Raw genomic sequence first — 23493 nt, 5'->3', positions numbered from 1 at the left:
ATTGACCAGATAAGTAAATGTATTGAAGCTAATGGGAACAAGATTTCCCAATGATGGAGAAGAAAGTTACAAATATGGAAAGGGAAAACTGGAATTAATCTTTTGACTTGTATTGAAATTGGAGGTATTCAGTGGAAAAAATGGTTTTTAATATATAACCAGGCATCGTGGCTCCCATCTGTAATCCCAGTACTTTGGGAGGCCAAGGCATAAGGATCACTTGAGCCCAAGAGTTTGAGACCAGCCTGGGCAATATATTCTCTACAAAAAATTGTCTACAGCTGGGCATGGTGGTGGTGGACACTTGTAATCCCAGCTACTTGGGAGGCTGAGGCAGGAGAATCGCTTGAACTGGGGAGGTAGAGGTTGCAGTGAGCCAAGATCATGGCACTGCACTCCAGCCTGGATGACAGAGTGCGACTCTACCTCAAAAAAAAAAAAAAAGAAAAAAATTGTCTCTACAAAAAATTTAAAAATTAGCTGGGCATGATGGCACGTGCCTGTAGTCCTAGTTACTCAGGAAAGAGCGCTTGAGCCTAGGAAGTGAAGGCTGCAGTGAGCTGAGATCACGCAACTGCACTCCAGCCTGGGCAATAAAGAGAGACTCTGTCTCAAAAATAATAATAATACAGAAATATATATATATGTGTGTATGTATATATACATGTACATATGTGTGTATACATATGTGTATATATGTGTGTGTTTATATATACAAAGATATAAAAATATAGTGTGGATAGTGTGTGTACATTTGTGTGTATACACACATATAATTTTTTTTTGAAACAGAGTTTCTGTCGTTCAGACCAGAGTGCAGTGGCGTGATCATACCTCACTGCAGCCTCGACCTCCTGGGCTCAAGTGACCCTCCCATCTCAGCTTCCCAAGTAGGTAGGACCATAGGCACATGTCACCACACCCAGCTACTAAAATTTTTTTAACTTTTTGTAGAGACAGGGTCTTGCTATGTGGCCCAGGCTGGTCTCAAACTCCTAGACTCAAATGATTCTCCTGCCTTGGCCTCCCAAAGTGCTAGGATTACAGGCGTGAGCCACTGTGCCCAACACCCCTACATATATTCTTTAGCTCTGCCCACAGAAAGAGCCTGGCAGTGGTCATATCCCAACAGCATGAAGCATATCTAGTACCTAGATTTTGGTGGTGTTTTGTTTTTGTTTTTGTTTGCCAAGACGGAGTTTTGCTCTTATTGCCCAGGCTGGAGTGCAATGGTGTGATTTCAGCTCACCACAACCTCCGTAGATCTTGGTTTTGAAACACTATTCTCCACTAACAAGAAGCAGGGTGCAGCCATAAAAAAGAATGAATGCAGGTCTTTGCAGCAACATAGATGCTGCTGGAGGCCATCATCCTAAGCAAATTAACACAGGAACAGAAAACCAAATACCACATGTTCTTACTGGTAAGTGGCAGCTAAACACTGGGTACTTACGGACACACAGATGGCAATAACAGATACTGAAGACTACTAGATGGGGATGAGGGGTAAAGGTGCAAGGGTTGAAAAATGAACTGTTGATTACTATGCTCAGTACATGAGTGACAGGATCAATCATACTCCAAACCTCAGCATCACACAATACCCATGTAACAAACCTGAACACGTACTCACTGAATTGAAAATAAAAGTTGAAATTATTTTTTTAAAAAAAGGTTTAGGACAAAGATAGAAAAATGCACTTAATATTCAAGAGAAGTCATAGGTCTTTGGGGAGAAAAAAAAAAAAACATTTGAGACACCTAAAACCCAGAACAATGTGAAGTTTGGGGAAGGGATGAGGCTAAAGACAGCATAAACGATTTTTTTTTTTTTTTTTTTTTTTTTTTGAGACAGAGTCTCGCTCTGTCGCCCAGGCTGGAGTGCAGTGGCGCGATCTCGGCTCACTGCAAGCTCCGCCTCCCGGGTTCACGCCATTCTCCTGCCTCAGCCTCCTGAGTAGCTGGGACTACAGGCGCCCGCCACCATGCCCGGCTAATTTTTTGTATTTTTAGTAGAGACGGGGTTTCACCGTGTTAGCCAGGATGGTCTTGATCTCCTGACCTCGTGATCCGCCCGCCTCGGCCTCCCAAAGTGCTGGGATTACAGTTGTGAGCCACCGCGCCCGGCCCATAAACGATTTTTCAAAGTTATATCCGAAGCAAGAAGAAAAGATAAGGAGTAAGTTTAGTTTCATCTCTGATACAGCATTTCTTGTTAAAACTGATGACTTTCTCTGCAGGCACCTGCCTTCTGAATGCTGGTCCCACTCAGCCATCCACTTCCACTTTTGCCAAGTTAATTTCTACTGATTTTTCAGATCAGTTAATTACTGGTATGCTGCCCCTCCCCAGTCAAGGATCTTTTATTACGCTATCATAGAATCACATTTCTTTCCTTAGTGCACTTCTCTCACTTGAGAAATGCCCCCATTAATGTTATTACTTGATTAATATTGACCTCCCTTTTCTCCTTCCAGGTCTGAAATTGTATCTGGTTTTGCTCATCATCTTATAGCATATAGCAGGAGTTCAATAAACAATTGTTAAAAAAAAAAAAAAAAAAAGGAAGCAGGTCTTCTTGGAAGAATGGCTGACTCCGAGGCTGGGGCAGAGAAGGCGTGAGGTAAGTCTGGGCCACCTGTGCCTGAAAGTGGGAAAACAGAGTGAGAATAGGTCAAAAGGAAAAAGGAACCAGCCTAGGAGCTCCTACTGGTAAGATTTGGAGCAATTCAGCATCAAGATAAAGACTAATAATAACAGATTATAATCCATTAAATAAGAATCTAATAAACGAAGAGGGGAGAAAGCTCTCAGAGTGAAATGACAGCTGATGAAAGTAGAAGGAATAATGTAATTAAAAAATCACCATTTAGGAACCATTATAGTAATAATTCACATAAAAAACATAAATGGATGCTAAAAGTAATGCCTACAAGTTTTACAAGAAATGGGATACAGGGCCGGACACAGTGGCTCAGGCTTGTAATCCCGGCACTTTGGGAGGCTGAGGTGGATGGATCACTTGAGGTCAGGAGTTTGAGACCAGCCTGACCAACATGGGGAAACCCTGTCTCTACTAAAAATACAAAAATTAGCCAGGCATGGTGGCATGTACCTGTAATCTCAGCTACTTGGGTGTCTGAGGCAGGAGAACTGCTTGAACTCAGGAGGCGGAGGATGCAGTGAGCCAAGATCTTGCCACTGCACTCCAGCCTAGACAAAAGAACAAGACTCTGTCTCAAGAAAAGAAAAAGAAATGGGATATAGGCCAGGCACAGTAGCCCATGCCTGTAATACTAGCACTTTGAGAGGCCAAGGTAGGAGGATCACATGAGGCCATGAGTTGCCCAGCCTGGGCAACACAGGACAATTCCATCTCTACAAAAAATGTTAAGATTAGCTGGGCGTAGTGGCATGTGCCTGTAGTCCCAGCTATTTGGGAGGCTGAGGAGGGAGGATTGCTTGAGCCCAAGAGTTAGAGGCTGCAATGAGCTAAAATCATGCCACTGCACTCCAGCCTGAGTGACACAGTAAGACCCTGTCTCTCATAAATAAATAAATAAGAAATAAGATATAAAATAGTTTTAAACTATTTCCTCACTATTTACTATTAAGAGAGGGGAACAGAGTAACTTTGCAATTGAGAAATCTGATATCACAATAAGCTAGCTGAAGAGGATATATGGGAGTTCTTTGTAATATTTCTACAACTCTTTTGTAAATGAGAAATTATTTCAAAATGAAAAGTTAAAAAGGGAAAATAATTTTAAACTAAATGTTCAAATAAACATCTAAATGAGAGTTTATGCAGCCACTTAAAATGGTTGTATAAACTAAAAAAAAAAATTAATGATATAGAGAAATGCTTTTAGTATAGTACTGAATGAGAAAAATAAAATATGAAGCCGGGTGCGATGGCTCACGCCTGTAATCCCAGCACTTTGGGAAGCCAAGGCAGGCATATCACTTGACCCTAGGAGTTCCAGACTAGCCTGGGCAACATGGCAAAACCCTGTCTCTACAAAAAATACAAAAATTAGCTAGGCATGGTGGTGCGTGCCTGTAGTCCCAGCAACTCAGGAGGCTGAGGTGGGAGGATCACTTAAGATTGGGAAGTGGAGGCTGCAGTGAACCGAGCAATGCCACTACACTCCAGCCTGGGTGACAGAGTGAGACCCTGTCTCAAAAAAATTAATTAATTAATTAAATTAAAAAGAGTATCAGGCACTCAACCATGAGAGAAAAAGATAAATAAAAAATAAAAATGCTAGAAGTAGATTAACACAGAGAATTCTGGCTGTGGGACTGCATTTGGCCTCCCTGCATGGTCAGAAAAAAGCATGCAGGCCAGGCTCAGTGGCTCATGCCTGTAATCCCAGCACTTTGAGAGGCCGAGGTGGGTGGATCACCTGAGGTCAGGAGTTCAAGACCAGTCTGACCAACATGGTAAATCCCTGTCTCCACTAAAAATACAAAATTAGCTGGGCATGGTGGCGCATGCCTATAATCCCAGCCACTTGGGAGGCTGAGGCAGGAGAATAGCTTGAACCTGGCAGGTGGAGGTTGTAGTGAACCAAGTTTGCGCCACTGCACTGCAGCCTGAGCAACAAGAGTGAAACTCCATCTCAAAAAAAAAAAAAAAAGCATGCAGGTAAAGAGTTGCAGATGCTCCCTCTAGAAGGCAGATGGAGCACAGCGATCTGGATTCATCCTCTCCACATATGCGCATCTTATCCCAGAGAGGGAAGTGGCTCTCTTCCATCCAAAGCTAACAGGACAAACACCATGAGCTAGGGATTACACAAGGCAGTGAGGACACTGAAACACAGAAACGCAAGCCCCACCTTACAGGACTTCTATCTTCTCATTCATTCTTCAACTCTGTGATCTAATCTGGCTTCTAATCCCACCTGTCACTGTGGGTCAGTTTACCACTGACCTCTTAAGTGCCAAATCCACTGGACACTTTACAGTCCTCCAGCAATTTGACCTTTATACAGCCCCTGAAACTGTGAGAGGTGGTAAGAGTCTTTCTCTGCCTTCTTTGCCACTCAACTTTCAGGACTGTGTTCAAGTGTTAGCTCCTTCAGGAAGCTTTCCTTAATCACAGCCCTACACTATGACTGTGCTCCATAACATCCCATGCTCACCTCTATCATAGCATTTAGAAAACATCTTGCCTGTTTTTCTGTCTCTGCAGATAATGAGTATACAATCTGAAACAAGAACCTATAACTTAGGTCTGTTAAATCACTAGCATTTATCAGCATAGTGCCTCAAATATAGTAACACGCAGGAAGAGTTTGTTTAAAAATAAAATAGCCTGTAATCCCAGCACTTTAGGAGGCTGAGGAAGGCAGATGGCGTGAACTCAGGAGTTTGAGACCAGCCTGGGCAACATGGCGAAACCCCATCTCTACAAAAAAAAAAAAAAAAGAAAAAGAAAATAACCAGGTGTAGTGGTGAGGGCCTGTAGTCTCAGCTACTCATGGGGCTGAAGCAGAAGGATCACTTGAGCCTGGGAGGCAGACATTGCAGTGAGCTGAAATTGCACCACTGCAATCCAGACTGGGAAACAGAGTGAGACCCTATCTCAAAAAGTAAATAAATAAAATATATTTCCAATAATATTCCCCAACTCAAGACACAATATAATTTGTACATATTCCAAAAAGTAATACATTCTAAAGGTATAATTTGAATGCATATATATATATATATATGCATACATATATATACATACACACAACAATTTTAAATATAGAGAGCAGCTCAGGGTGCTATCTTAGGCTTTATTACATTCTCATTCTGCAGATATCCCCAAAGCAATGCCACTCTCTTCTGTGACTTCATTTACCAGCATTATGCTGACTCTTAGTCCATTTGCTTTGCTATAAAGAAATACCTGAGGCTGGGCACAGTGGCTCATGCCTGTAATTCCAGCACTTTGGGAGGCTGAAGCAGGCAATCACCTGAGGTCAGGAGTTCAAGACCAGCCTGGCCAACATGGCGAAACCCCATCTACTCAAAATACAAAAATTAGCCAGGCATGGTGATGTGTGCCTGTAAACCCAAATACTCGGGAAGCTGAGGCAGGAGAATCACTTGAACCCAGGAGGCAGAAGTTGCAGTGAGCTGAGATCATGCCACTGCACTCCAGCCTGGGCAACAGAGTGAGACTCTGTCTAAAAAAAAAAGGAAAGGCCGGGCGCAGTGGCTCAAGCCTGTAATCCCAGCACTTTGGGAGGCCGAGACAGGTGGATCACGAGGTCAGGAGATCGAGACCATCCTGGCTAACACGGTGAAACCCCGTCTCTACTAAGAAATACAAAAAACTAGCCGGGCAAGGTGGCGGGCGCCTGTAGTCCCAGCTACTCGGGAGGCTGAGGCCGGAGAATGGCGTGAACCCGGGAGGCGGAGCTTGCAGTGAGCTGAGATCCGGCCACTGCACTCCAGCCTGGGCTACAGAGCGAGACTCTGTCTCAAAAAAAAAAAAAAAAAAAAAGGAAAAAGAAATACTTGAGACTGGTATATAAAAAAAGAAAAAAGAAATACCTGAGATTGGGTAATTATTCTAAAGAAAAGAGTTTATTTGGCTCACAGCTCTATAGGCTGTATAAGAAGCAAGGCACCAGCATCTACTTCTGATGAGAGCTTCAGGGTGCTTTCATGCATGGCAGAAGGGGAAGGGGAGCAGACATCATATGCCAGGAGAGGAGAGGTCAGGCACGGTGGCTCACGCCTGTAATCCCAGCACTTTGGGAGGCGGAGGCGGGTGGATCACCTGAGGTCAGGAGTTTGAGACCAGACCGGCCAACATGGTGAAACCCCGTCTCTACTAAAAATACAAAACTTAGCCGGGTGTGGTGGTGCGTGCCTATAATTCCAGCTACTCAGGAGGCTGAGGCAGGAGAATCGCTTGAATCTGGGAGGCAGAGGTTACAGTGAGCCCAGATCACGCCACTGCTCTCCAGCCTGGGCTATAGAACGAGACTCTCTCTCAAAGAAAAGGAGGGAAGAGAGAGAGGGAAGGGTTGCCACCCTCTTTTAAATAACCAGCTCTGAGGGAGAAGTCACTCATTATGCAGGGACTGTACCAAGCAGTTCATGAGGGATCTGCCCCCATGACCCAAAGACCTCCTACTAGGCTCTACCTCCAACACTGGGGATCAAATTTCAACATTAAATTTGGAGAGAACAAATATCCAAACTATGTCACTATCCCAAAAGTTACATATTCAGTCCAGATACCCTTCTGAGTTCCAAGTCCAAGTATGTTAACTTCTTGCTATACCTCATCATCTAGATGTTTCACCCTGAGGAACTTCCTCTTCCTCTGGCATTTACTGTCTCAATCAAAGTCAACCCTTTCACAGATGCTTCTACAAGAAACCTGGAAATTAGCCTTGACACTAGACTCCTCCTCACTCTCATCCTGCACATATAATCAATCAAGTCCTACAAATTTTATCTCCTAAATACTTGCTGAAGCTACACATCCCTCCCTCTTCACTGCCACCATCCTAATTCGAGTCACCATAACCTTTTGTATGGACTACTACAATAGCCTAGTAATCCTCCTACTTGCCCCTGCCCAATTAGTTCTCCACACAGCAGCCAATGTGACAGGATTATTTCACTCCCAGGCTTAAACTTCATAAATTTCCCATTATGTTTAGGGTAAAGTCCCAGACTCCTTAAACAAAGCCTAGATATCTGGCCCCTTCCCACCTCTCCTCCACATCTCTTGCCACCTCATCTCTTTATGAGCCTGCAACATGGAGCTTCTCTCGGTGTTTTCAACTTATCATGCCCTCCCAATGTCAGGCTGAAGCCCTTCCGACCCACCGCTTTATTCACCTCCCAATGTCAGGCTGAAGCCCTCCTGATCCCACCACTTCATCTAGCCAACCCTTACTTACCTTTTAAGTCTCAGCTAAAACCGTAATTCTGTAGGGAAGCATGATCTGTCTCCAGGCTTCAGGTTAGGTCTCCCTGTCATATATTCCTACCACACCTATATATCCCTATCCCATTACACTGTGCACATATAATTTTATAAGTATTTACAATAATTTGGTATTTATATTCTGGCTGATCCAGGCAGGGAACATGTCTATTTTGTTCACCATTTTATCCCTGGTAGGTGCTCAAAAACTGTCTGTTGACTAACTGATTATTCAATCAGTTACAGTATGCTTGAAAAGAAATACATAAGGGGGCCGGGCATGTGGCTCATGCCTGTAAGCCCAACACTTTGGTAGGCCAAGGCAGGCAGATCACCTTAGGTCAGGAGTTCAAGACCAGCCTGACCAACATAGTGAAACCCTGTTTCTACTAAAAATACAAAATTGGTCAGGCACGGTGGCACATGCCTGTAATCTCAGCTACTCGGGAGGCTGAGGCAGGAGAATCGCTTGAACTCAAGAGGCGAAGGTGGCAGTGAGCCGAGGTCACACCATTGCACTCCAGCCTGGACAAGAGCAAAACTCCATCTCAAAAGAAAAGAAAAAAAGAGCCAGGCACAGTGGCTCATGCCTGTAATCTCAGCACTTGGGGAGGCTGAGGCAGGCGGATCACCTGAGGTTGCGAGTTCGAGACCAGCCTGACCAACACAGAGAAACCCTGTCTCTACTAAAAACACAAAATTAGCTGGGTGTGGCGGTGCATGCCTGTAATCCCAGCTACTAGGGAGGCTGAGGCAGGAGAACTGCTTGAACCCAGGAGACAGAGGTTGTAGTGAGCTGAGATTCAGCCATCGCACTCCAGTCTGGGCAACAAGAGCACGAAACTCCGGCTCAAAAAAAAAAAGAAATATACAAGGTATAGAAAACTAGATTATCTTAATTAGCCATAAAAGGAACACTGTAGGCCGGGCACGGTGGCTCACGCCTGTAATCCCAGCACTTTGGGAGGCTGAGGTGGGCAGATCACGAGGTCAGGACATAGAGACCATCCTGGCTAACATGGTGAAACCCCATCTCTACTAAAAAATACAAAAAATTAGCTGGGCGTGGTGGCAGGCACCTGTAGTCCCAGCTACTCGGGAGGCTGAGGCAGGAGAATGGTGTGAACCTGAGAGGCGGAACTTGCAGTGAGCAGAGATCACATCACTGCACTCCAGCCTGGACGACAGAGCGAGACTCCATCTCAAAAAAAAAAAACAACAACAACAAAAAAGGAAAATTGTATAAAAATCTGAACTCACCAAAACAAACTACACCAAACTTGCTGTTCCTAAAACATCCCACAGTATGATTATTTTCTGAACTATACATACAATAATTTTTAGGTTAGTCTAAAATGTCAGAATTCTGATGATCTTCAAATATCAGCCATAATGGATATGAACTCAATTATGACAAAATCATGCAGAGCAAAAAACCACAGAGTATTTCCAGCGCATGTCTCCTGTAAATATTTTTTTGCCAAGATAATTAGAAATTATTACATAGTATTTATTACCCAGCTTTCCAAACCATTTACTGAAAAAGCTTATGAATTTTTTAGAAATGTTTTTGCTGAATGCACCCCTGCTATTTAGACAATATGCATGACCAAGGAGATTTAAGTAGTTAATTAACAAGCAATCTATGAAATCATTATATTCAGAAGCATTGTGCACTTCCTAATTACAAGTCACTGTTAGGGACAAAATAATTAATATTGATAATATTCATACAGCATTTACTGTGGATCAGCCACAGTTCTAAGTTTTCTAGGAATTAACTAACCGAAGGTTCTTAATAACTCTGGAACTTATTCCCATTTTACAGAGAAGAAACTGAGGCACAAAGAGCTAAAGATTTTGTCCAAAATCACAGTGCTGATAAGTGGCAGAGCCAAGATTCAAATCCAGATGATCTGGCTTCAGTCATATATCATACTGCTTCTCTAAATAACAAGAAAAGTTATAGTAGAATAATAATAAAAAGGAATCAGTACAGAATCTACACAAAAATACTGAAACAAAAGAGGAAGAAAGGAATTAGTACAGGAAGGGGAGGGTGAAGCATGGCAGATGAAGACCATACAACAGAAAAAATTCCCTCACAGAACTGACAAAGACCATTAACAAAGATCCTTCCAGTCCCACCCACCCCCGAATGGCTCTGTAAAATGAGAGCTAGGGGCAGAGACTAAAGGCAAATCTCAGAGGAAAACAGCAAAATGTTTAAAATAAAATAAAATTATAATAGCACTCTGAAAAAAAGTGAACAAAGAAAAATAATGCCATCACAAAAATGAAAGTCTTCAATGGGACAGAAGAAAGTAGACATTGCTGAAAATACAGTAAGAGCCATGAAAGCCAAGAATGGTTTAAAAAAAAAAAAAAGAGCAAGACAATGAAAAAATAATAAAAAGTTAAAAAGATTTCCAAAACAGCCCAGTGGCTCATTCCTATAATCTCAACACTTCAGGAGGCCAGTAGGGGAGAACTGTTTGAGCCCAGGAGTTCAAGACCAGCCTGGGCAACATGGTGAAACCCTGTCTTTGCAAAACAATTTTTCAAAAGTTAGCCAGGTGTGGTGGCACATGCTTGTAGTCCCAGCTACTCAGGAGGCTGAGGTCAGCTTTAGCCCAAGAGTTCAAGGCTGCAGTGAGCCATGATGGCATCACTGTACTCCAGCCTGAAAGACAGAGCCAGATCCTGTCTCAAGAATAAATAAATAAAATAAAAAATTAAAATTAAAATATTTTCGGGGGGCAAGGTGGCTCACGCCTATAATCCCAGCACTTTGGCAGGCTGAGGCAAGCGGATCATGAGGTCAGGAGTTCAAGACCACCCTGGCCGACATAGTGAAACCCCGTCTCTACTAAAAATACAAAAATTAGCCAGGCGTGGGGTCGCGTGCCTGTAGTCCCAGCTACTAAGGAGGCTGAGGCAGGAGAATCACTTGAACCTGGAAGGCGGAGATTGCAGTGAGCTGAGATTGTGCCACTGCACGACAGCTTGGGTGACAGAGCAACACTTTGTCTCAAAAAAAAAAAAAAAAAGTTTTCAAAACAAACCCAAAAAATCAAGCAAAAACATGTAGCAATGGAAATCATAGGAGGTCGACCACAAACATAACTGGTGTCTGAAAGAGGGAACCAAGCAAATGGAACAGAAAGAGATCCAAAAATAAATAATTAGAGGGAATGGGGCTGAGGGCAAGCTCGCCCAAAGATACAGCTTCCAAGCTTCTCCAAACCACAATAGCCAAGGTGGCAAGGATAACCTGAAGATCTCAAAAGGAAATAAAAAAGGGACGGGTATGCTGAGATCCCAATTATCCACTGTGCCAGTCACAGACTTATTTCGCCTCTCGACTCCAAATTCATCCTTTTTGACTACCCTGCAAAGTTAATTTGGGCCCTTGAAATATTTTTCTTTTGCCAGCTGGAGTGAAGTCAAGCATTGTCAGTAGAGGGTGCTTGTGAAACATTGCAGAAAGAAAAGGGTTTGGCTCCCAGCTCCCAGTGTGCTCTGCTCAGCAGGCCCCAGCAACATCCATGGCTTTCCAGGGTCCCACAGTCAGCAACCTTCCCCAGGAGCCTTCTTGGGCAGTTTTGTAGTAGAGTACCTCAGCTGAGACACCTAACTGTAAACAGCTTTCCTTAGCACCCTAGAGGGCAGATTTCTGGCAAATTCTGCCACGCAGCATCAGTCACTTCTCTGCCATCCAGTGAGACACTACACCAAGTCTGGATCTCAGCCGGGGGTGGTAGTGGCAGTAGAGGAGGAAAAGGGCTCCTTGTCCAGTGCTGTATCTCAGCCCAGGGTGGTGGTTGCTCCTTATATCTGCTATTTCTATATTCTTTAGAGCTCTCCTTATCTCTTTTCCACAGCTTTATTGAGATATCCTTCACATACTACACAATTCACCCAAAGTGTACAATTCAGTGGCTTTTAGTATATTCAGAGTTCACAAAGTTGTGTGAACATCATAATTTTATAACTTTCTCATTACCCTAAAAAAGGTACCCTGTACCCCTTAGCTGTCACTGCCTATTCCCCAAAATCCCCTATTCTCCCAGCCCTAATCTACTTTCTATCTCTATGGGTTTGCCTATTCTGGACATTTCAAAATGGAATCATACAATATATGGTCCTTTTTGATTGGCTTCCTTCAATTAGCATAATGCTTTTTTTCCAGATAGGCATAGAGAACCAATGCAGAGCACAAGGTTTTCAAGGTTCAAGCATATTGTAGTGTGTATCAGTACTTCATTTCTTTTTTTTTTTTTAAGAGACAGGGTCTTGCTCTGTTGTACAGGCTAGAGTGCAGTGGTACGATCATGACACACTGCAGCCTCCAACTATGCGGCTCAAGTGATCCTCCTACCTCAGCCTCCCAAATAGCTGAAACTACAGTCATGTACTACCACGCCTGGCTAATTTTTTACTTTTGTAGACACAGGGGTCTCACCATGTTTCCCAGGCTGGTCTTGAGCTCCTGGCCTCAAGCGATCCTCCTGCTTCAGCCTCCCAAAGTGCTAGAATTATAGGCATGAGCCACTATGCCTGGCCCGTACTTCATTGCTTTTTATTGCTGAATACTATTTCATCCTAGGAATATACCATATTTTATTTATCCATTCATCAGCTGGCAAGACATTTGGGTTGTTTCTACTTTTTGGCTGGATAATGCTGCTATGAACCTTCATGTACACATTTTTGTATGGACATACTCTTGGGCATATACCTAAGAGTGGAACTGGGTATGTAACTAGAGCCGCGGTTTGAATATGTCCCCCAAAAAAGTGTATGTTGGAAACTTAATCCCCAGTACAACAGTGCTGGGAGGTGCAGCCTAATGAGACGTATTTAGGTCATGAGGGCTCCACCCTCATGAACGGATTAATGTCAATCATCAAAGGGCTTGAGGCGGTGAGTTCAGTCTCTTTCTCCCTCTCCCTCACTCTCTCTTGCCCTTCCAGGTCCTGCCATGAGATGATACAGCAAGGAGGCCCTCACCAGATGCCAGCCCCTTGATCTTGGACTACCCAGCCTCCAAAACTGTAAGAAATAAATCTGTTTTTTATAAATTACCTAGTCTCAGCTACTGTTATAGTAACACAAAATGGACTAGGACACCTAGAATGAAATCTCCTGGTTGCATGGTAATTCTACGTTTAACTGCTTGAAGAAATGACAGCGTGTTCCCCAAAGTGGCCATACATTTTACATTCCCACCAGCAGAGCACTCCAATTTCTCCACATTGCCAGCTCTAACACTTACTCTCTTTTTCTTTACGAGACAGGGTCTCACTCTGTGGCCCAAGTTGGAGTGCAGCGGTATGACCTTGGCGCAGTGCAGCTGCAACCTCCTGGGCTCAAGCAATCTTCCTGCCTCAGCTTCCTGAGTAGCTGGGACTACTTGCCCGGCTAATGATCCTATTTTTTGTAAAGATAGGGTCTCACTGTGTTGCACAGGATGGTCTCTAACTCCTGGGCTCAAGTAATCCTCCCACCTCAAATCCCAAAGTGGTGGGATTATAGGTGTGAGCCATCGTTTATTCTTTTTTTTTTTTTTTTTTTTTTTTTGAGACTGAGTCTTATTCTGTCGCGCAGGCTGGAATGCGGTGGCGTGATCTCAGCTCACTGAAATCTCTGCCTCTCGGTTTCAAGTGATTCTCCTGCCTCACCCTCCAGAGTAGCTGGGATTACAGCCGTATGCCACCACACCTGGCTAATTTTTGTATTTTTAGTAGAGACGGGGTTTCGCCATGTTGGCCAGGCTGGTCTCGAACTCCTGACCTCAAGCAATCCGCCCACCTCAGCCTCCCAAGCCACTGCTTATTCTTTTTTTTTTTTTTTTTTTTTTTTTTGAGACAGAGTCTTACTCTTTGTTGCCCAGGCTGGAGGGCAATGGCATGGTCTCGGGTCACTGCAACCTCAGCCTCCCAGGTTCAAGCAATTCTCGTGCCTCAGCCTCCCGTGTAGCTAGGATTACAGACACCTGCCACCACACCCGGCTGATTTGTTTTTGTATTTTAGTAGAGACGGGGTTTCACCACGTTGCCCAGGCTGGTCTCGAATTCCCGAGCTCAGGCAATCTGTCCATCTCAGCCTCCTTCCAAAATGCTAGGATTACAAGCCTAAGCCACCATGCCTGGCCCCAAGCCACTGCTTATTCTTATCTGCTGTTTTGATTCCAGCCACCATAGAGTGTGAGGTAGCATCTCATGGTAGTTTTGATCTGCACTCCCCTGAAAGCTGATGATGTTAACTATCTTTCTATGTGCTTATTTCTTTACTTCTTATTAGCCAATCTTGCATTACTCCAATTCTCTGTAATAGTTGAGTAATCCTTATATTAAACCTTATCTAGTCAAGTTACCATGTGATTTATCTTTTAATTGGATCCAGACTCCTGCAAGATGAGTAGTCAGTGACTTCCTGAGTAGAAATCAGATGATCTACAACAGTTTTAAAAATAGAGAACAGAAGAGTAAAGCTGAAAAATACTTTGTCACTGGCCAGGTACTCCCTTTAGAAGTAGGTAAGAGGCCTGGTGTGGTGGCTTATGCCTGTAATCCCAACACTTTGGGAGGCTAAACTGGGTGTATTATTTGAGTTCAGGAGTTTGAGACCAGCCTGGGCAACACGGCAAAACCCCATCTCTACAAAAAAAATACAAAAGAAAAAAAAAATTACCAGGGCATGGTGGTGTGCACCTGTAATCCCAGCTACTCAGGAGGCTAAGACTTGAGCCCAGGAGGTCAAGGCTGCAGTAGCCATAATTGCATCCCTTGCACTCCAGCCTAAGCAATAGAGCAAGGCCCCATCTCAAAAAAAAAAAAAAAGAAAAAAAGAAAAGAAAAAGAAAACATAAACGTTACCTTTCCTTGCTATTATTTCTGAAACTTTATATGTTTTAGGCCTATGCAGTAGTTCCATATTGTTTATCTCCTCATATATTTTTTTAGAAAGGAAAGACATATTTTAGAAAAACTATGCTGGACTATTGCAAAGTAAATAGAACTACGCTAGCAGCTATGCCATCTTAACAGTCCCAGCAAAAGCCATTATTACACACCTGAGTAAAGCAGTGGGCACACAGGGAGTGGTGCCTGCCCTCAAGGAGCAGAGTGATGCATGCAGTTATGGTATAAACAAGGAACAGATGTTATGAGATTATGGCAATTAATAACTGTCTGGGAGGCTCAGGAAAAGCTTCAGAGGTGTTGCCTGAATTAAACTGACACTGGGAAGCTGAAGCAGAAGGGCAGGAGAGGGATTATAAGCCATGCTAAGGAGCCTGAAATTTATCCCATTGGCAATGAGGAATCACGTACATAGAGAAATGACATAAATCTGTTTTAGAAAGGCTGCTTGTGTAGCAATATGGAGAACAGACTGGAGAAGGCTAAGCACAGAGCAATTAGAGGCCATTATAACAGCCCAGGTCATTTGCCCTCAGAGGGGATGTACACCTTGAAGGGCACTCAACGTGATTCAGCAGGGTATTGGAAGAAAAATACTACAACTCCTATTTATAAACTTCTCTGGTATTTCATTTCATGGACACTGGCCTCCTAAGTCCCCGAGTCAGATGTCTGTGGCACATGAGGTTCAGGAAGACTCCTCAGGAAGTGTGAAAATTCCACAGCGTGGAACGTGTGGTACTGCCACTCACTCATTCACATCCTAATGTAGAACGGTTCATGCAGTACAGATGACATCAATATGGTTACTTTCGTAAAAATTGGATGTTAAAAAGATTTTTTTATGGAACACTTCATAAATTTGTGTGTCATCCTAATCTTCTCTTTATCGTTCCAATTTTAGTATATGTGCTGCCAAAGCAAGCCCGTAATAGGATATTTTAAATAGGATCATAACTAAACTTGACAATGAGACAGTGAGAAACTCTGAAACGTGCACCATGAAGAAGTTTTCCAGTTATCATCTGTTTTAGAACTTAAAGAGCAGTTATGTATTTTTCTTCTACAAAAATGTTGCTGTTCTCAGTTTGGTGACCTTTCCTGGGATGGCAAATGTAAGTAGCATGGCACCTAGCAGATACTCCAAATAGACAAACAGCTGCCCTTCCAAGATAAACATCTATTTCGGTTGATGCAAAATTGTGGTTTCTGCCATTAATATTATCAAAGGCTAGAAACTAGCTGTTTTTTAAAGAAAACTGTTGAGTGCATTTTGAAAATAGACGTTTTTAATGTTTCCATCCTTACGTTGTTACCAAAAGAATATAAAAGTCACACAAAAACTCTTATCTATATACCAGCAGTTCTCAAAGTGTAGTCCAAGGACCCTCAAGGGTCCCCAAGACCCTTTCAGGGGGTCCACGAGTTTAGAACTATTTTCACAATAATTCTAAGACATTATTTGCCTTGTTCACTCTCATTCTCTTATGAGCGTCCAGCAGTTTTCTAGAGGTTACATAACATGATGAGGTGACCACGATTATTCTCCCAGTTAACAGTATGCGTGCTTGTGGGTTACTGTGATTTTTGAGACAGGGTCTCACTCTGTCACCCATGCTGAAGTGCACTGCCATGATCACAGCTCAGTGCAGCCTCAACCTCCTAGGCTCAGGCAATCCTGCTGTCAGCCTCCCTAGTAGCTGGGACTACAGGGATGTGCCACCATGCTTGGCTAATTTTTTAATTTTTTGAAGAGATGTAGTCTCACTATGTTACCCAGGCTGAACTTTTTTTTTTTTTAGACAGAGTCTCACTTCGTCCCCCAGGCTGGAGTGCAGTGGCATGATCTCGGCTCACTGCAACCTCTGCCTCCCAGGCTCAGGCAATCTTCCCACCTCAGCCTCCCAAGTAGTGGGTACCAGAGGAGTGTGCGACCACGCCTGGCTAACTTTTTTGTATGTTTGGTAGAGATGGGGTTTCACCATGTTGCCCAGGCTGGTCTCAAACTCCTGAGCTCAAGCGATCCCCCCACTTCGGCCTCCCAAAGTGCTGGGATTATAGGCGTGAGCCACCGCACCCAGCCAAGAACATTTTTTATCATTTTTTTTGTACTCAGTGATTTTTAAAACATTAAATATCGACAGACAATACTCACAAAGATGAAAGTTATTTGGGAATACTCAATAATTTTTAAACTTTAAGGGAATCCTGAGACTAAAGAGTCTGAGAACCACCGCTACATACTTTAAATCCTCAGTAATAGAATTTCCTGACTTGTTTAACATATTCCAAACAAAAGGGTTCAGTGTTAAAAATACCTGAACATGCCACCTTTCAGTTACTTTGCAAGAAAAACTGACATCAAGGAAGAGGAAATTTATGATATATAGACAAATAATAGGCCAAGGCAGTAGATGACATTTCATCAGAGTAACATAAATTAAGTCCTACAGGAATTCAGAGAGGAAGAACTCATGTCAAGCCAGGATGATCAGATAAAGAATCTAATGGAGAATAAATATGAACTAAACTTCCATTATCATCTTTAAAAAAATCATCAGAAGATGACTGAGGAGGAGCAAAATTTCAGGGGGAAGAAAAGTCAACAATGACAGGCCAAGGAGAAGTGCATATGTTTTAGCAACCCCATCCGGTGAGGTTTTTTTTTTTTTTTTTTTTTTTTTGAGACAGAGTCTCGCTCTGTCGCCCAGGCTGGAGTGCAGTAGCCCGATCTCAGCTCACTGCAAGCTCCGCCTCCCGGGTTCACACCATTCTCCTTTCTCAGCCTCTTGAGTAGCTGGGACTACAGGCGCCCGCCACCACACCTGGCTAATTTTTTGTATTTTTAGTAGAGACGGGGTTTCACTGTGTTAGCCAGGATGGTCTCAATCTCCTGACCTCATGATCCGCCTGCCTCGGCCTCCCAAAGTGCTGGGATTACAGGCATGAGCCACAGCGCCCGGCCTACTTTTTGTATTTTCAATAGAGACAAGGTTTCAACACATTGGCCAGGCTGGCCCCGAACTCCTAACCTCAGGTGATCTGCCTGCCTCAGCCTTCCAAAGTGCTGGGATCACAGGTATGAGCTACTCCACCCAGCCCGTATGGTATTCTTATCAACTGTCTCTTTTTGATCTCAAAGTAATTCCCTTATGCCTAACACTCCCAGCCCGGCATCATCAATCACTTAAAATGCATATCCTTGTTAGTATAATGGTGAGAAAAAGAATAAAATAAATGCATAAATAAAACCACAACGTGGCGGGGCATGGTGGCTCACGCGTGTAAACCCAGCACTTCGGTAGGCAGAGCCAGGCAGATTGCTTAAGCCTAAGAGCTCGAGACCAGTGTGGGCAATATGGTGAAACCACATCTCTACAAAAAATACAAAAAATTAGCTGGGTGTGGTGGTGCGTGCGTGCCTGTGGTACCAGCTATTTGAGAGGCTGAGGTGGGAGGATCACCTGAGCCTGGGAGGTTGAGGCTGCACTGAGTCATGATCATATCATGCCAGTGTACTCCAGCCTGGGTGATAGGGTGAGGCCTTGTCTCAAAAAAAAAAAAAAAAAAAATCCCACAATGTTGGCATCTTTTTTTTTTTTTTTGAGACGGAGTCTCGCTCTGTCGCCAGGCTAGAGTGCAGTGGCGCGATCTCAGCTCACTGCAAGCTCCGCCTCCCAGGTTCGCGCCATTCTCCTGCCTCAGCCTCCCGAGTAGCTGGGACTATAGGCGCCTGCCACCACGCCTGGCTAATTTTTTTGTATTTTTAGTAGAGACAGGGTTTCACCGTGTTAGCTAGGATGGTCTCAATCTCCTGACCTCGTGATCCGCCCGCCTCGGCCTCCCAAACTGCTGGGATTACAGGCGTGAGCCACCGCTCCCGGCCAATGTTGGCATCTTTAGGCAGTGAGATTTAAGACTAGTGATCACCTACCATGAACCAGGTAATATACTAAAGATTAGAAATATTACAACTGTTGTTTTTATTGTTAAACTATTGTTTGTATATATCTATTAATAGCACAAGACCAGGCTTTTTATATCTATTCCCTCCAATCCTCAGAGCAACCTTGCAAGGTAGGAACCTTTGTGCTCATTTTCCAAATTTGAAAACCAAGAAGACATGAGATTCTGAAGCCTACCCAAGGTGACACGATAGAAACGGGTGAGGCTATTACTGAAATCCTGGTCTGCTGCTCATCTAGCCCTAGGAAGTACACAGACATGCCCCTCACATATTGCAGCAGCCTAACCAGCCTTCCGTTCAGTCTCACCTCATTCTAACCTCTCATCCTGCATATTTTATGACTCTTGTGTAGTAGGCATGGTACTATGGCTGCAAACCTCAGAACTCCCCACGTGAGGGAAATAGCTATTCACTATTCTGCCTCTTCCACACAGTGATGTTCCTGAAAGGCGAAGCTGATAAAGTCTCTATCTTCGAATCCTTCAGTGGCACCTAATCACCTTCAGGATACAGCTCTAATTCCAGAACTCACAAAGACCTTCACATCTATTCTTGACCCATTTCTGCAGCCTCATTTCCCACACACTCCCCAAACAGGCTCCGTACTCCTGCCACACCAGTGTCTTTAGGATGTAGCCACATTCTTTGCTTCTAGGCCACGACACACATTGTTGCCTGTGTGAAAAGCCTTTTAAACCCATATCCACCCAGCTAGTAACTACTGATTTTTCAAGATGTAGGTCAGATGTGAACTTCCTTAGAAAACCACTACTCATATTCCCCATGATATCAGGTGCGCTTTTAGAAGATCCCACAAGACCCTCAACCACAGCCCTTGTTATAATGTATTCTAACTGCATCTGGTTATAATGTATTCTTTACTTGCTTCTGGTGCTACTAGACTGGAGGCTCTCTGAGGCCAGGGACATGTCCTTCATACCTATCAAGCCACCACCTAGCACAGAGCCTGGCAGAGCTCATGTTCAGTACGCATTTGTGGAATGATGAGAGCACCTGGTCTAGGAGAGACAGAAATGTATACAATCACATAAAATAATAAAAATGTGAAAATAAGATACAGTAGGGATGCTGTCCAAGGGAGAAAAAAGGTGCAGAAATCCAGGGGAACCCTTCTACCTGTATCTCTGAGGGTTCCTTACCTGATTTCTCAAGTTTCTTCTAATCTTGCTGCAGCTAGTTAGAAGCACTCTGATCATGAGTGCTTACTTTGAACCATGTGCTCTGCAAAGCATTTTACATGAACTGACTTGTTTCTCACCACTGCCCAATGCATTTCACTGATGAGGAAACTGAGGCTCAAAAATAAGATTCCTGCTTAATGTCAGACAACTATTAATAGTGGAACACCCAAGATCTGGACCCAAATCTTCTGTCTCTTGAACCAGGGCTCCAACCGGTACTGTTTCTACTGTCTGTCAAAAGTTTTCACCTCCTCCCCAAATACCAAGTTGGCTAGGTTCAATTAAACCGGTAAGGTTAAACTAAGATTTGTTTTTTTCTTTTTTTTTTTTTCAGACGGAGTCTCGCTCTATCGCCCAGGCTTGGAATGCAGTGGCGCAATCTCGGCTCACTGCAAGCTCCACCTCCCAGGTTCACGCCATTCTCCTGCCTAAGCCTCCTGAGCAGCTGGGACTACAGGCGCCCGCCACCACATCTGGCTAATTTTTTTGTATTTTTAGTAGAGACGGGGTTTCACCGTGTTAGCCAGGATGGTCTTGATCTCCTGACCTTGTGATCCACCCGCCTTGGCCTCCCAAAGTGCTGGGATTACAGGCGTGAGCCACTGCACCTGGCCTAAACTAAGATTATTTTTTAATTTTCACCATTTGAGTGAAAATGCACCTAAAATTATTACACATTTCCCGATTTCTTATAAATTGAATACCTTGAATATAATTTTTTTTTTTTTTTTTTGAGACGGAGTCTCACTCTGTCACCCAGGCTGGAGTGCAGTGGCCGGATCTCAGCTCACTGCAAGCCCCGCCTCCCAGGTTCACGCCATTCTCCTGCCTCAGCCCCCCGAGTAGCTGGGACTACAGGCGCCCGCCACCTCGCCCGGCTAGTTTTTTGTATTTCTTAATAGAGACGAGGTTTCACCGTGTTAGCCAGGATGGTCTCGATCTCCTGACCTTGTGATCCGCCCGTCTCGGCCTCCCAAAGTGCTGGGATTACAGGCTTGAGCCACCGCGCCCGCCTTGAATATAATTTAACTTTTATTTTTTGCTATCTCAGAACCACTGCTGTATTTGTTACTAAGAATGCTGTAACACAGTAAGTTTTGTAAAAGACATTCTTCAGGAATCACTGTTATAACCGGGATGTAACAGATTGCCCTTGTATCAACACCCTTGGCCTGTGAGCACTTCCAAGTGCTTGTAAGAGTTTTGACTCTGAATCTACCACTACCCCATGCCTAGTTAGAGCTATCATTTCTTGCTACTGTCAATGTTTGCCTCTAGCAGCCCATCTGATGTGCTACCTCTAATCTTCAATGGGCTGTGATACCATAGACGAGGTAGCAGTCATTAGTGCTATGCACCAAATATTTCTGGCTCTTTGCTTCCCAGACATATGCTAACACTGAAATTCTCTAACCTTCTTTAAAGTTAGGCATGGCTGTGACTTGCTTTGGCTAATGAAAATGTGAATGAAAGTGACATGTGCCATAGTGGGACAGAAACTTGAAAAGCCAGTATCCACTTGACCACTATCTTTTCATTTAATCAAAATGGTCACGGCAGTACCATATTAAGATGGAGTTTCTATCAGCCTCAGTCCCTGAGTGACTGTGAAGAGTTTCCTGTACACTCATGCTGGACACATCACATGAATGAGAAGTCAAGTTTTGTTCTGTTACGCCACTGAAGTCTTGAGGTTTTTGTTAGTGCAACCTAATCCAAGGTATCTATATCAATACAGATCTCTCAGTAAGGGATTCTCTCACATAAACAACTTTATTTATAGATTTTAATGACAAACATTTTGTTTGGATAAAGAATTATCTTTGCGTCCATCCTGGTTCAAAGCTATTTTCAATATAAAATATATTTGCCAAGTACCTACTATGTACAAAGTTGGATGATGAAGAGGACAGTCTATGTCTTGAAATAGCTTCAGTCTTATATTGTGGGTAGAAGCAGGATTTAAGGCAGTTATCGCAAAAAGGCAGACTCTAATGTTATGGTGGTTTAAACTTTAAACTTAAAGAGAAGAGACATCTCATCTAGATGGGAAGAGAAGTACAGACAAGCTTCACAAAGGAAGTTCTGTATCAAATGGCCCTGAAACACACATAAGAACAATTAGGGTCAAGGAGACTACTTAAGATAGAAAAAGCCAACATGAGCAAAGATACAGAGTACAAACAGCAAAGCACAAAGAGCAAATAGTTCCACTGACCTGGAAAATATGAGAATGGCAAGAAATCAGTTTGCCCATATTGCCCATGCCAGGCTGGTCTGTGCCTAACCCAACAGATAATGGGGAGCCATTCAAAGTCCTGGCTGGAGAAGTGACAAACTTGGAAGTGATGGCAGTACAGATAATAGAGGGGAGGAAGGAAAAAAATGTTAGGGGGTTTCTGTGGTAATTCACAGGAATGGTCCAATGGCCCCAAATCAGTGTGATGACAGTAGGAGTGAAAAGCAGCAGGCCGGGCGCGGTGGCTCAAGCCTGTAATCCCAGCACTTTGGGAGGCCGAGACGGGCGGATCACGAGGTCAGGAGATCGAGACCATCCTGGCTAACACGGTGAAACCCTGTCTCTACTAAAAAAAAATACAAAAAACTAGCCGGGCGAGGTGGCGGGCACCTGTAGTCCCAGCTACTCGGGAGGCTGAGGCAGGAGAATGGCGTAAACCCGGGAGGCGGAGCTTGCAGTGAGCTGAAATTCCGCCACTGCACTCCAGCCTGGGCAACAGAGCGAGACTCCGTCTCAAAAAAAAAAAAAAAGAAAAGAAGCAGATGCCAGACTGAATACGGAGGCTCACACCTATAATCCCAGCACTTTGGGAGGCCAAGGTGGGCAGATCACTTGAGATCTGGAGAATTACTTTAACCTGGGTGGTGGAGGTTGGAGTGAGCTGAGATGGGGCCACTGCACTCCAGCCTGGGCGACAGAGGGAGGCTCTGACACAAAAACACAAGCAGATGCCAGAAACAGTGTGGAAGTAGGGTCAACAAGAGCTGGCACCCAACCAAAAACACAGGGGAGAAAAAAGAAGAAAAATAAGAATAAATTTAAGGTACAGCTTCTGGGTTGAGAGAACTGTTATTCCAAGTAGCTGAGGTGAATCAGAAAAGCGACAATGGGCTAGGTGTGGTGGCTCACGCCTATATTCCCAGCACTTTGGGAGGCTGAGGTGGAGGATTTCTTTTTTTTTTTCTTTTTGACTGAGTTTCACTCTTGTTACCCAGGCTGAAGAGCAGTGGCGCGATCTCAGCTCACTGCAACCTCCCAGGTTCAAGCGATTCTCCTGCCTCAGCCTCCCAAGCAGCTGGGATTACAGGCGCCTGCCACCACCCCTGGATAATTTTTTGTATTGTTTTTTAGTAGAGATGGGATTTCATCATGTTGGCCAGGCTGGTCTTGAACTCAAGGTGGGAGGATTTCTTGAGCCCAGGAGTTCAAGA

General features: G+C 43.8%; 1 protein-coding gene and 1 pseudogene across 5 annotated transcripts in view; both read right to left on the bottom strand.

The window, feature by feature from the left end:
• ST3GAL3 (ST3 beta-galactoside alpha-2,3-sialyltransferase 3) overlaps window positions 1–23493 on the bottom strand; it is a 233153-nt gene that overhangs the window by 206466 nt on the left and 3194 nt on the right. The gene's annotated exons all lie outside the window — the stretch shown is intronic.
• LOC126944925 (uncharacterized) lies at window positions 15705–15798 on the bottom strand (annotated as a pseudogene).

This window comes from Macaca thibetana, chromosome 1, assembly GCF_024542745.1.
Source record: "Macaca thibetana thibetana isolate TM-01 chromosome 1, ASM2454274v1, whole genome shotgun sequence".
Lineage (NCBI taxonomy): Eukaryota > Metazoa > Chordata > Mammalia > Primates > Cercopithecidae > Macaca > Macaca thibetana.
Note: the sequence above shows the minus strand (reverse complement) of the source record. Positions and strands in the feature narration are given on the sequence as shown.